Genomic DNA, 14,573 nt, shown 5'->3' with positions numbered 1-14,573 from the left:
TCATCATATAATAATCATCTCAACTCTTTTGTCAAGAATTGAGAACTATCTAACATAAACTTTCAAGGGATGTGCCCCAAGTTGATGATAGTAGCCTCAGACATCAAAGAAAAGTAAAATGAGTCTCTAGGTCATCTGAGAGACACATCGTTTTCTTTGTATAAACCAAAACATTTAAATTTCTACAAATTTTAAATTGTATTCAAGTTGATACTGACTCCAGAAGTTAAAAAATTTTAAAGACTCGAAGTGGTCAGCAGAAGGTGGCAACACTGCACATACACTGATGCCTCTAATTTTATCTATGAATTAAAAAAAAACTGAAGCAAGCTGACATTCTGTGTCAGTATTTATTACTCATTTCTTAAATTTTAGTAATAAAAAGGAATTAGGATGCTGATCAAAACATAGGCTTTCATATATGATACAAGTAGGGATGAACCTGATCAAGGACATTTAAAATAACAAAAACTTGACACCTTCACAAAATAATTCGAAGGCCCAGACAGCATCACAATGATGCTATATGATTAATATTTGTGTTCTGCTTTGATTGGAATAAATGAAATTTCACGTCAATCATCCAAACAGCAATGTCACGGGATGCTGGACTGAGACAGCAGAACACACAGAAAAGGGAAGAAAAGGATGGAGTGTAGGCAGAGTGGGAAAAGGAAAAGAAACACAGTTTAGCTTAATATATTGTCTACTCTAATCAAATTCTGTCACTGTCACTGTCATCCTGTTGCTCATCAATTTGTTCGAGTGGGCACCAGTAACGTCTCTCATTGAGAGACTTATTGTTACTGTTTTTGGTATATCCAATATGCACGAGTAGCTTGCCAGGCTCTGCCGCGCGGGTTAGATACTCTTGGTAGCTTGCCGGGCTCTCCAAGAGGGGCGGAGGAATCGAACTCGGGTCTGCTCCGTGAAAGGCAAACGCCCAACCTCTGGAGCAATCAAATTCTACAATACAAATATCCCATATCACATATTTGAGACATTAAATGTCAAATACATGTCTTTATTGTCTCTAATATGGAAGTGAATCCTACTATTTGTGGGCACTAGAGTTACTTTAAAAGTTACCACTATTCAGGACTAGAGCTAGTACAGTGGTTAAAAAGGCACTTGTCCTGCCAGCAACAGAACCTGGTTTGATTCCTGTCCCAACATATGGTTGCTGGCCCAACCACCCCTCTCCCAGGCCCACCAGTAAAGGTCCCAGAGCTAAAAGCCAGAAGCAAACCCTGGAAGCCCTGGGTGTGGCCCCGAAGCCAGTGGAATGAGATGAGATAAAGGAAAATGTATCATTATTCCAATGGTTACAGATCTCAGATTGTCCGTTTACTGAATTACAAAGATAAATGTTGACCTCTGATAAGTGGGCGAGCCTCCAATAAATCATTTGAAATAACTTATTTGTGAATAGAGCCCTTTAGAGCCCCTTCTATTATTAGAACACGTCAATTGAATCCATTTCATTTTCATCACAGATATTGCATTCCCCTGTATGCCAAAGATTCAATGGTATGTCCGGCAAATATAAGTAGCTGGCCTTTAACTAAGCACATAAAAACATCTACCATTTAAGGTCTTACTTCTATTATAATTATTATTATTTTTAATATCGCAATCTTCATCCTAATGGTTATTATCAGGCTGAATTAATTGAAGGGAGGCTCCCTGTGCAGCTGCTGACATAATGACTGATCAGGAACAGAGCTGAGAATGTGAATGATACATTTTGAAAGGCTCTGGAATTCCTGAATAACAAAATAGCTACAGTTCCTAAAATCTAACCATTTGTTCTTTTCAACAAAAGAAGACTCCAAGGCCTTTGCTTAATGAAATGATTCAAGAACAGGATACAGAGGGATTAAGGGTTATCTCCACCAGAGCCACGCAGCCAGCAGCCTGTGTGCCCAGGTAAAAGGCTCACCAAGGTACACTGGTTAACATGGTATAAATGGAACTAATCTGATTATATACCCCTGAGATGATTAGGATATTCTCGTGGCAGCTTTCTTAATATCTTCTTCCCGTTTTTTTTTTGGACAAGAGTTAAAGAGCAAATAGAAATCGGAACAATTTAATAACTTTTGCACAGACAAGTTAATTATTAATTCAAAAATATTCAATAATTAAAACATGGACCAAATTCACTTTGTAACAGTGTCATAAATCATTATGTTTTTTTAAATGCAGCCCTGGTTATACTATCTAGTAACCAATGTTATGCTGGGAACAAGGGCTAAGTATACCTCAAAAACACATATACCTCAAAAGGTTACATGTGTCCAGAAGTTTATATACCTATAAAATGGCTATCTCAATGACTATATAAAATTCTGTGAGAGAATCACATAAAACAAAGCCTGGAAAATCATGAGTAGTCTAGCAGCACTGGAAAGTGATGTGGTTGCAGTGATTTGGTGGTGCTGAAACCTCGCTATTAAATGAAGATAGTTACTAATGAGCAAAAGTTCCAAAGTACAATTGCAGAGGGTACTTTATATAACCCCCAAATAAAAATTCCTAATATATTTAAAACAATTCCCAAAGTACACCAGATTATGCTGCCTCCAATATAGCTAGAAGTTCAGCTCTAGATCAGTTTTGCTACCTACAATTCAGAGAAAATAACTTACTTTTTTAATTTAACGTAATTTTTATAGATTTTTCATTTAGTATAGTTTTGGTAGTTACAATATTGTCTAAAATTTAAGGTAACAATTACTACTAGTAGTAGTAATTGTAATCCTATCACTACTCCCCCTGACTGTCTGGTAACTGGTTTTGTATTCTAAGGCCAAGGGTCTATCATTATTCAGTACTGTCTCTTCCCCTGTTTCGTTTCTTTCCATTCCTCAGATGAGTGAGCTCATCTGTATTTGTCCATTCTAACATGTTATTCTCCAATTCCATCCATGCTGCAGCAAACTGCATGATTTCACCACTTCTTACAGCTTCATGACATACCCCAAGTTCTGGGTCCATTCCTCTTTAGTAGGGCATGGAGGTTGTCTCCGTGTCCTGGTCACTAGAATAAGCACTGCAGTGAACATAGGTATGGGTGCAGCTCTGAACTGCTTTTACCTCCCTCTAACAAAAGGGTCTCATTATCAGAAATTTCTTGTCATGCAGCTTTATTAACCAAAACAGACTGACATTTATCAGAGAAGACTAAAAGCTGACACCACATCAGACAAATCCTGTCACAAGTATCAGCCTTCCATCTGTTCTTGTGAGGGTCTACACATCTTACCTGAAAAGAAATAATTGTAAGGGTCTATACATCTCACCTGAAAAGAAATGACGCCTGCATCCCTCCTTAATTTTCCCTATTAAAATGGTATTAAGGCCTCAATGAGTTACTCAATTTTCCCTAGGAAGTTTCCCATGCATACATAAATTATACTTTTGAAAACTTCTTTGTGTTTCTCCAGCTAATCTGTACTTGATTGTATGTATCTCAACTTAGAACTCAAAAGTGTAAAGGGGCAATTTTTCTCCTTGTTGCCACTTTTTTTTTCCCTCCATCTTACTCCAAAGAGAGAATGGTTTAACCTGATTAAAGTTAAATAAAAAAGAGGGGACGGCAATATAGTAAGCTCTTACACATTCAAACTCAATATAGTAAGCTCTTACACATTCAAACTCCTTCCTCTTCCCAGAAATTATTATGTCTTCAATTAACATCTCATGTTAGGAGGGTGTGTGTGTGCGTGTGTGTGTGTGTGTGTGTGTGTATGTTTATCATAACAATTTATGATAAAAAACTAAAACTCTGATGAATTTTTACCATCACTATTCAATCAGAAATTAGTTTTCAGTATTTGCTTTTCACAATTTTTTCAAAGCACATATCAATGTCCACATCCACTGACAAAAGTTTGGAATCTTCAATTGCATAAGGCACAGGGCCAAACTAACATAGTGATTAGGCCGCCAGCTCTTCCATGAAATTGAAGAACATCCCTCCTTCCTGCCAAAAAACAGTCACCCTGGGGCCAGAGCAATAGTACATTGAATAGGGCATTTATCTCGCATGCCATTGACCCAGGTTCGATCCCCAGAATCCCATATAATCCACAGAGTAACACCCAGTGTAATTCCTGAGTGTAGAGCCAGGAGTAACCCCTGAGCATCGCTGGATGTGACCCAAAAGGAAAATAGCAACAACTACAACAGTTAAAAATCCTACAGAAATATCTGATATACATTCAGTAGTGGTTTAGCATACTTGATTATATCCAGAAACAGGTTTACTCCTTATTGGTATTGATTTACAATACCATATAATTTTCAGACATATTTAATAAATTTATGAAAAACATATCACCCACCACCACAGTTTTAGTACCCTTAACCATCATCTAACTAGCAAATTGTTACTTATGAATTGAAAAGCATAAAGGAAATATTTGAAATATTTCAAAAGGCTGACTAATTAAGAAATAAAGGAAAACTGAGATAACAGCTAACAAATAACTGATCCTTTGTTTTAAAGAGGAGTGAAATGAGGTGGAAGAGAAATGACAATCACTATTAAAGTGATATTACCTTTTAGAAATAACTTGGTGATTGTTTTTAAGTAATACAAATATGGTGGCTACTAAAGTAATACATTTAGTAGATACATTTAGCAATACATTTAGTAGAATGCAATTAATAAAGTTTTAAGTACTAAAACAACTGCTAACTCAACCATGGTTAGCAAAGCTATTTTCAAAATATATATATATATAATTTAATAAGTTTTACTTGGTGAAAAATAAGTTACTTTCAGAAATAAAGGCACATAAAATCTTATAATATCTAATAATGTAATTGAAAATATATGATCTTCATTTCTGAATAGATTCCACACAAAATCTTTTGGCATTGACATATCCTCAAGGCACTGTTCTGATATGAAGTAATCCTGATTTTCTGGGGAAAGAAAACCAAATGAATTCCTTAATTCTAAGTATGTATCATCCTTACTGGGAATGATTATAAATCTTTAAGCAATTTCTCATCAACTCTAATCCAAAGAACAAACTCCACCAGCTGATGCTTAATTTCACATATCCACAGAATTTAAAAATCTCATGAAACACACCTCGGGCACCAAAGCTCTCTTGTGGCTGTGTCTATAGATATTTATCACGAAAAGGCTAGTGGGCTTGTCTTATCCCCAGCCCCAGGCATACGGTTAACCTGAGAGATTCCTTCCGAGAAAGTCACTCTCCCTTCTGTTTCATTTCCTGTGAATTTCAACCTGTCACAGTCTGAATCTGAATTCTGAGCACTACACTCTGACATAACAACACTCCCTCCCTCGGATAGTTTGTCCAAGCAGCAGAAAAAAAAAAGATGATATTACTGAGATAACTTTTCTTTGAATGTCAGGAAATCTACATGGTACCTGTTTTATCATTTCCCATTTGCACTGCACATATTAATAGAACTCATTTATACTCCAGAAGCACAAAAACAAGCTTACCAAAAACTATAAAAATCTCCATTCAAAAACACACACCAGAGGCCAGTACAGGGAGAAGGGTGTTTGCCTCACTCGGGACAAACCTGGGGTTGAGCCCGGGAATCCCATATGATCCCCAGAGCCCAGCAGGGGACACAACCTCATCCTGAACTCAGTCCAATGTGGCTCAAAACACAAAAGAAGTTTAAAAATAAATAATGATAATGGTACCAACAATATACCACATATTCAGTTAGTGTCATATTGGAATCTTGTGAGTTTAAATCCAATATGTTATAGAGCGATAATTGGTTTTGTAGAAAAATCAGTGAGGCTTGAAAACAAAAATCATGGCAATTATTAATTCGCTAAGTTCACTGAAAAATTAATTCTTTGTTATTAAAATTATATTTGCAATCCATATTTTATTAATCACTGATAATTAGATGTAATTCTATGTTAAATATTTAATCATACATACCTATAATTAAATCACAAAAGGGAGTCTAGGTTGAGATTTATACTGTCATTAGAATCAGACAATAGTTGATTACATCAAATAATAGCTCCAGAAAAAGAAAAGGGAACTACAGTTGGACAGTACTTACTTCCACAGTACTAGATATTAAGATACCTTTCACTAAAAGGATAGAATATAGTTTATGTACTATTTTGTGAGCCACATTTTTAAAAATACAAGACATTTGATTATATCTCAGAACCTATTTTCTATACAAATAAAGAAAAGAGTTTGTTAACAACTAAACAGAAAATTATTTATTACTTTGGCGTATCTAACTTCAGATATGTTGGAAAATCAATATAATGTAGCTCTTGAACATATAAATTAAATTATGCCCCAGTCACTTTGTAAAACTCTTAAATTCATTACCTATTTATCTGTCAAAACCACAAGGAGTTTTCTGTATCAGCGAAGTAGAGAAACTGGCAGAAAGATTGAATTACTTTCTCTAATAACACAACAAAGGAAGGTCAATTCTAGGATTTAAAATGAATCCTATACCCACCTCAACGCTTCCCACTTGCTAGATCTGAATTCTTGCTAAGAGATTTAAACTAGATTTACTTACTGAAACAAGTATTTAGAAGTGCACTTCTCTACTTGGCCACTTTATTTTTTATTCATTTGTTTTTTAATTGAATCACTCTGAGATACAGTTACAACGCTTTCCTTGTTTGAGTTTCAGTCATACAATGATCAAACACCCATCCCTCCACCAGTGCATATTTCCACCACCAGTGTCCCCAGTATCCCCTCACATCCCACCCCTTCCTCTGCCTCTATGGCAGACAATTGCCCCCATATTCTCTACTTTGGGGCATGATGGTTTTCAGTGCAGATACTGAGAGGCTATCACGTTTGGTCCTTTATCTACTTTCAGCACACATCTCCCATCCTGAATGCTCCCTCCAACCATCACTGACTTAGCGATCCCTTCTATGTTCCAGCTTCGGCCACTGTTTTTTAAGTATTATCAACCAGCATTAATCAGAACATTCTAACCTAAGTGAATTAATTTTATATTATTAAATATTTAAAATATGGAGCACACAGGCACAGTGCTTCTTAATATTCAGCACAATTATGGACAGCAAAATATGTAAATCAAAACCAAATTCTGAGAACCTCAGTAATTTACATCACTTCATTTATTTTAGAAAAAAAAGATAGAATGCGGGTGCGACTCCAGAGCAGCACACAGTAGGCCCACTGGCCTTGACTGCATTTCTCAGTCAAAGGCGCCACAGGCTGAGGATACGGTGCTGCTCTGGGTATCCAGGTTGTGCGAGGGGGACTCAGGGTACACCAAGGCCACACCAGGCAGTGCTCAAGGGCCGCCAGGGCCGCACCCAAAGATACTGTGAGATACTGGGAAACTGTGTGGTTCCACAAATAGAACCCAGTTCAGATCATCCTAGACATTTACCTAACCACTGTGCACAATCTTTCATCCCCAAGAAAAGGCAGAATTTTACTTTCATTGTAAAAAAATAAAAATGGATCCATTTTTTAAATGCCTTAAAGCATTTTTTTAACTTTTTAATTTTTTTTATTTTTATTGAATCACTGTGAGATAGTTACAAGCTTTCATGTCCCCCTGCATTTTGAAAGTGACGGCTTTAGATGATACAGCTTGAAATCAAGAAGGCTTTATTTATCAACTATATTATTGCAAATGTAGCAAAGAATGTGTCTCCTGCAAATCCTATTGAAAGTACCATGGTAATCATAGATGCATCTCAGTGTTCCCCCACCCCGCCCCGAAAAAATAAAATACCTGCACTTGCGCTTGACTTGGGAATCTTCTGCTTCACAAAACCGTCGGCTGCTACACCATGTGTCTCAGCAGTCCCCCAATTCCGTTTCCTGCTTCTCCACGCTCTTTTCTCAGAGTCTGATAACTAGCTGTAGGTAGAATGGAAAAGGGAAACAAGGAAGATGATTCACTTCACAGTCTGTGAAATCTCTCCTCATCGTTCTATGGGGGCTTCAAATTGGACATGTGATCTTAGCAAATGACAGGTCAGAAGAACCACTCAATCCACCGTAGGTACATATTTTGTTAAACTCATTCTTGGTTTGTGAGTCAAGGAGGTTCTATTTGCCTCCCCAGGGGTGCGCCCTGAAGGGAAGGATTTTTATACTACACAAGGAGTAGAATATAGAAAAGAATTCACAACTCTCCACCTTTGTAAACGGAATGGTTGGCTTTCTGCTATGGAACTACTCTCAGCTTTCAGGAGTTTCTCCCTTCAACTCTAAGGCTCTGAAATTTAAAAAAAAAGAATCCCCAAGAAAATTTTCTACTATTAGTAATCACATCAGTGGCACCAAACACTGGTGACAAATAACAGCCATGAACAGATACACTATAGGAATCTTAAGATCCATCCGCCTAAACACATCCAAAAGAACAAAAGCAACCGCTGTTGGAGAGGATGTGGGGAGGAAGGGACCCTCCTACACTGCTGGTGGGAATGCCGACTGGTTCAACCCTTCTGGAAAACAATATGGTCGCTCCTCAAAAAATTAGAAATCGACCTCCCATTTGACCCAGCAATACCACTTCTGGGAATATACTTCGGAGAGGCAAAAAGATATAGCCAAAATGACATCTGCACATGTATGTTCATCGCAGCACTATTTACGATAGCCAAAATCTGGAAAAAACCCGAGTGCCCAAGAACAGATGACTGGCTAAAGAAACTTTGGTACATCTACACAATGGGATACTATGCAGCTGTCAGAAAAGATGAAGTCACGAACTTTGCATACAAGTGGATCAACATGGAAAGTATCATGCTAAGTGAAATGAGTCAGAAAGAGAGAGACAGACATAGAATAATTGCACTCATCTGTGGAATATAAAACAACAGAATGGAGGCCTAACACCCAAGAATAATAGAAATAAGTACCAGATTTGCTCCATGGCTTAGAGACCAGCCTCATATGCTGGGGGAAAGGGCAGCTCAGACAGAGAAGGGAATACCAAGCAAAAATGTGGTGGGAGGACCCATTCGGGATGGGAGAGGCATGCACGGAGCAGACTATAGACCTAACACATTGGCCACCCAAGACCTCCATTACTAACCACAATGCCCAAAGGGAGAGAGGGAACAGAGGGGAATGCTCTGCCAATAAGACGGGGTGGGGAGGGGAATGGGGTGGGATGGGGTGGGAGGGATGATGGGGTCAACAGTGGAGAACAGGTACTGGTGGAGGGATAGATACTCAAGCTGTATATGATAGAAACACAAGCACGAGAATATGTAAACCTGTATCTGTACCCCCACGGTGATTCATTAATAAAAACTTAAAAAAAAAAAAATCCAGCCGCCTAAGTGTAGTTCGAGTCCACATTAAACATGTTGAATCCAGAATAGCCAAGAGTGTTCAAGGGACCATATGATGCCAAGGACCAAGCCTGGCCCTCCAGCATGTGAAATATACACATCGAATTATCTTTCTGACCCCACATTTAAGCTTTAATAAACTATTCCAATTATAAATGCAAAGTTGTGCATAACATACAAGCATGATTAAATATAAACAAAAGAAAATTACATAAACAAGATTCTTCCCTAAACAATAACAATCTATTACAATCTGATTCTGAAACACTGTGCTCTCATATGAGTTAGAATAAACATCATTACTATAGCTCCCAAATTCAGAGAACGCTTACTTTTGCTACGACGGAAATTTCACTTATCAAAAGTAGAGTTAGAAACTTTCTCACTGTCATAAATAAAACTAGATTACATCTACTTACTTTCCATAATATTTTACACCACAGTCATAATGAAAAATTAGTATTTTCCAGTAAGTCTTAAATTAGTTTTAATTAGGAAAATATTTGGGGATTTTTATAATCTGTACCTTTCCATTTATTAAGGCTCATGAATACTTCAGTAGAAATACTATTTCCACTTCATTCACTCTGTCCTGTTGTGTATATCTGTCTCTCTCTTTTAAAAATGGTGGTCATAAAAATTACCATTTTTTTCTATTAATGCAAAATTGGTGCTTTTTGTTTTTGTTTTTTTCTTTGTTGGAAGTGGGGGTGTGCACTTCCAGCCGTGCACAGGGGATACTCCTGGCTCTGCACTCAGGGATCTCTCCTGGCAGGGATCCAGGTATATAAGTTGTGGGGAATAGAATCTTGGTCAGTCACGTCCAGGTGGTCCTCCTACCTACCGTATTATCAGTCAAGTCCATGAAATTTGTGCGTTTAATAAAGAAAAGCCATATCCATTCAAGTGGCAGACATTAAAATACTTCACAAGTATTATGCCTTTGATTATTTGGGAGAAAGTATGCTAGATTGCAGCCAGCTATAATCAGAGATTACTCCTGGCTCTGAGCTCAGGGATCACTCTGGTCAGTGCTCAAAGGAACAACATGCAGTGCCAGCGATTAAACTCCATCTGCAAGGCAAGCACCAGACCTGCTGGGCTATCTCCCTTGCCTCAAATCTCTATTTCACTCTTTCTCTCTACAGAAGAAGGAAGACTTCAGCAGCAAAGGCTAGAGAAAACAAGGGGGACCAGCCTTTTTTTTTTTTCAGAACTGATGAGTAACTCAGCACTTCAATTAAGCACCCTTGACCCACAACAAACACTCGTATCCACCAAAGACACAATACTCAGGGTTCACCAAGGCATTTAGCAATGCTCAGGGAACCAAACTGCTCAAGAGTTTAAAATCAGAGCTTCAAAGCAAGAACAAGAACAGAGGGTGGAGCAACAGTACAACAGGTAGGGCATTTGTCTTGTATGTGGCCGACATGGGTTCGATCCCCTGCCTCCCATATGGTCCCACGAGTACCACCAGGAGTAATTCATGAGTGTAGAGCCAGAAGTAACCCCTGAGCATCACCAGGTATGACTCAAAAAAGACCAAAAGAAAAAGGAAAAAGAACAAGAACAGACACTTGCACAGATGCAGGGAAGTACGAGATTCAAATTCAATGTTAGTGAAAATGCCAACTGGTCCAGCCTTTTGGGAAAACAATGCTGGCACTCCTCCAAAAACTAGAAATGGAGCGTCCATGTCCATACAACGCAGCAATACCAGTCCTGGAAATACACCCAGAGGGCTCCAAAACACGGCAAAAACACCCTATGCATTTCTCTGTTCACTACAGCACTATTCACAATAGCCAGAATGTGAAAACAACCTGAGTGCTCAAGAACAGATGACTGGATCAAGAAACTATGGCACATCTGCACAATGGAATATTACTCAGCCACCAGGAAAAATGAAGTCATGAAATTTGCTTATGAAGCGATGGACATGAAGAGTATCATGCTGAGAGAAATGAGTCAAAGGACAGGGACAGACACAGAATGACTGCACTTATCTGTGGAATATAAAACCAGTATGGAGACTATTACCTAGGACAGTAGAATTAAAGGTCAAGAAGACTGGTCCACGGTTGGAGGCTTGCCACAAGTGGTGGGGGAGAGGGCAGTAAGGATAGAGAAGGAGCCACTATAATAATAATAGTTGGAAATAATGATTCTGAACAAGAATAGAATGTTGAAGTGAGGGGATATAAATGATAACCTTTCAGCACCTGTACTGAAAACCATATTGTCCAAAATGAGAGAGAGAGACAGAGAGAGACAGAGACAGAGACAGAGACAGAGAGACAGAGAGAGAGAGAAAGAGAAAGAGAGAGAACATACTAGTAGTGGGAAATGTACACTGGTGAAGGGACCACTGCTGGAACATTGTATTACCAAAACCCAATCATAAACAACTTTGTGACTGTGATCTCACAGTAATTTAATTAAAATTAACGAATAGAATAAAATAAAATCAGGGCCTTGCACACACAATGGATTAACGCCAGCACTGTGTTCTGTCTCACAAACCCCAGTAGTCATATTTTATATAATTAAATTTTCCTAATGTCATATAAAATCTTTTGTATGAAGCTACAGTTTGTTCCAGAAAGATAATATAATACACAAATAAGTTGCTTGCATTGTACCTGACTGGCCCTGGTTCAATCCCTGTCATTGAATATAGTCCCACAAGCATCACCAGGAGTGATCCCTAAGCACTAAGCTAGTAGTAGTAAGCCCTGAGCACAGTCAGGTGTGGCACCAAACACAGACACAGACACACACACACACACACACACACACACACACACTTACTTGAATTCACCCCTGCATTAAAACATATACTTAAAGACAGAAGCACTTTAACGATGGGTGTGTGGATAACATTATATATGATGATTTAAAACACATGAACATAAATTTGTAACCCAGTACTACTAAAGTTAAAAGTACTCTCAACCAAATCCTGAAATTAAAATTTAGTTTACTCTAATAGACATATATCATACATATAATAATATATATATATATACTGTGATAAAAATCTTAGACATTTGAAACAAATTAAACACACAATATATCCTGCTCATAAGGAACCAGGATACAAATGACAATGACCACTCTTTCAACATTTTCTTACTTCAACTTTATGTAAAAACCTCAGAGTTTGTCCTACTGATACTACGTCACTTACATGGATATTTACAATCCACACTTAAGAAATCAGGCATGCACATATTTAAAGTATAAGTTTATATTTGAACATGCACAATATACAGCATTTTTACATTGAGAAATACAACTTAAATAACTAAAACTTAACAGTGTGCTACAGATTTACAATTTGTATACATGAAAATAATCAACAATCAATTTGTTCAGAGTTTAATTCATTATAACTAGATGGATAAAGTTATTTAACTATAATATTTAACTTTGAGGAAATCTAAATAGAGAAGATAGAATTTATGTTAGTGAATTAAAATTATAATTATATTATGAAGACACAATTAGATTGCTGTATTTAACAAATTTAATTTTAATTAGCCAGATTAAGGGGATTCTGACAATAAATGAATGTTAAACCTAAAAAGTGGTTACCTTAAATTATTTTCAAATAAATTTATAAATATAAGAAATATGTGTAGTTGCAATAAAGAAATATGTCACTATTCAATGCAACTTGAATGTAGAGTATTATTAAGGAAGTTAATGAGTATTTAACTATTTGCATATGGATGATGTAACATTTACTGAATACATTAAAACCCAAGATACTTCTTTGTAATTAGATGGGAGGTATGCTTTTGCTCTTTTCCATGTTTAAAATACAACTTTAACGATAGCTTCTATAAGCTTTACAAATTAATTACAAGAGCTAACAGTTACTAAATGTACAGCATTATTTTAAGCAATACAATAGGTGCTTACAGGGATCATTTCATTTCATCTTTATAACAACTATTTTGTAGAAATTTGCTGAAGGAACCTAGGTTATATAGTTCCTAAATGACAATCTTGATTTCAAACCTAAACATTCAGTGCCCTTTTATCACCTCCTTGCCTGTAAGATTGGATTAACAGATTTTGCCTTTATTCCATGTTTGTTTGCTTATGCAACTTAAACAAAACAAACAGCCAGCCATGTTAGAAATATTTGGAATATCAACACTGAATGATTCGATTAGTTAAATGCTTGACATTACTAAATTTAGATATAGGGATGGTGGTAGAGAGATGTGGGCACGCTGGTGGGGGCAGTGCAGTCACATCAACACCAGAAACTTTAATAGTACTGTAACCACGTTACCCATCTATAAAGATTAATAATTTTTTAAAATGTGATTCTGATTCTAATAGCAAGAGAGCAAAAAACTGTATTAGAAGTTCAAAAGCTATATCAGAATTTGACATACTGAAAAACAAATTGTTAGAAAGTTATAAAAATAATTATCACCACAAAATGTAACCCTATAATCTACGATGCAGCGTGTATATGTCTTCTAATGTTAAAAACGATAAATGAAATAAGAGTTTATGACATAACTATAATTTAAATTTGAATTGTCTTATTAGACATAAGTGAGAAATAGGGTACAAAATATAAGCAAACATTATTCTAGGAAACTAATGTTTTGTATCATTTGAATGAAAATACATTTGATAAAATCTATTAGAGTCTACTGAAAGAGAATAGCTTGGTAATCAACAACTTAAAAGAAAATAGGCACCTATCCTAAATTACTATAATTCCTTAGTTGTACTATATCTGGAATTACATATATTCATATTATATGATAATAAATATGTACATATATATACACAATATTGTATGTATATGTGATTCTATATGTGTATTTTTTATTGCTTATTCTGTATTCACCATTAGTGTCCTGGTGAATTAGGAGAGGTATTGTCTTCACATAAAGTCAGTCAGAGCCAATAATAAAGACCTTGAGCATTTGGGGATCTCTAGCAAATCAAACCCAATGAACATCTATGTAAGCACTGTTTCACATATATACTTGCATACAAGCAAGTGTGCAAACACCACATGGCAGCACTGAAACCAAATGTGGACATTCTCTGATCATCACAACAAAAGTTGGGAAGGACAACCTGGAGAGATAGTACAAAGGGTAGGGCACTTGCCTTGCATCTGGCGGATTCAGGTTAGATCACCAACATGCCATATGCTTCCCCAAGCCCTCCAGGAGTGATCCCTGAG

At 36.8% G+C, this 14,573-nt stretch overlaps 1 protein-coding gene across 27 annotated transcripts in view; it reads right to left on the bottom strand.

The window, feature by feature from the left end:
• The window catches only part of ADGRL3 (adhesion G protein-coupled receptor L3), a 988,077-nt gene that overhangs the window by 878,455 nt on the left and 95,049 nt on the right, over nt 1-14,573 (bottom strand). For all 27 annotated transcript variants that reach the window (XM_055139571.1, XM_055139575.1, XM_055139572.1 and 24 more), the window contains exon 2: nt 7,771-7,898. The gene's annotated coding sequence lies outside the window, so the exon portion shown is untranslated. The remainder of the gene's footprint in view (nt 1-7,770; nt 7,899-14,573) is intronic.

The sequence above is a fragment of the Sorex araneus genome, chromosome 5, assembly GCF_027595985.1.
Source record: "Sorex araneus isolate mSorAra2 chromosome 5, mSorAra2.pri, whole genome shotgun sequence".
Lineage (NCBI taxonomy): Eukaryota > Metazoa > Chordata > Mammalia > Eulipotyphla > Soricidae > Sorex > Sorex araneus.
Note: the sequence above shows the minus strand (reverse complement) of the source record. Positions and strands in the feature narration are given on the sequence as shown.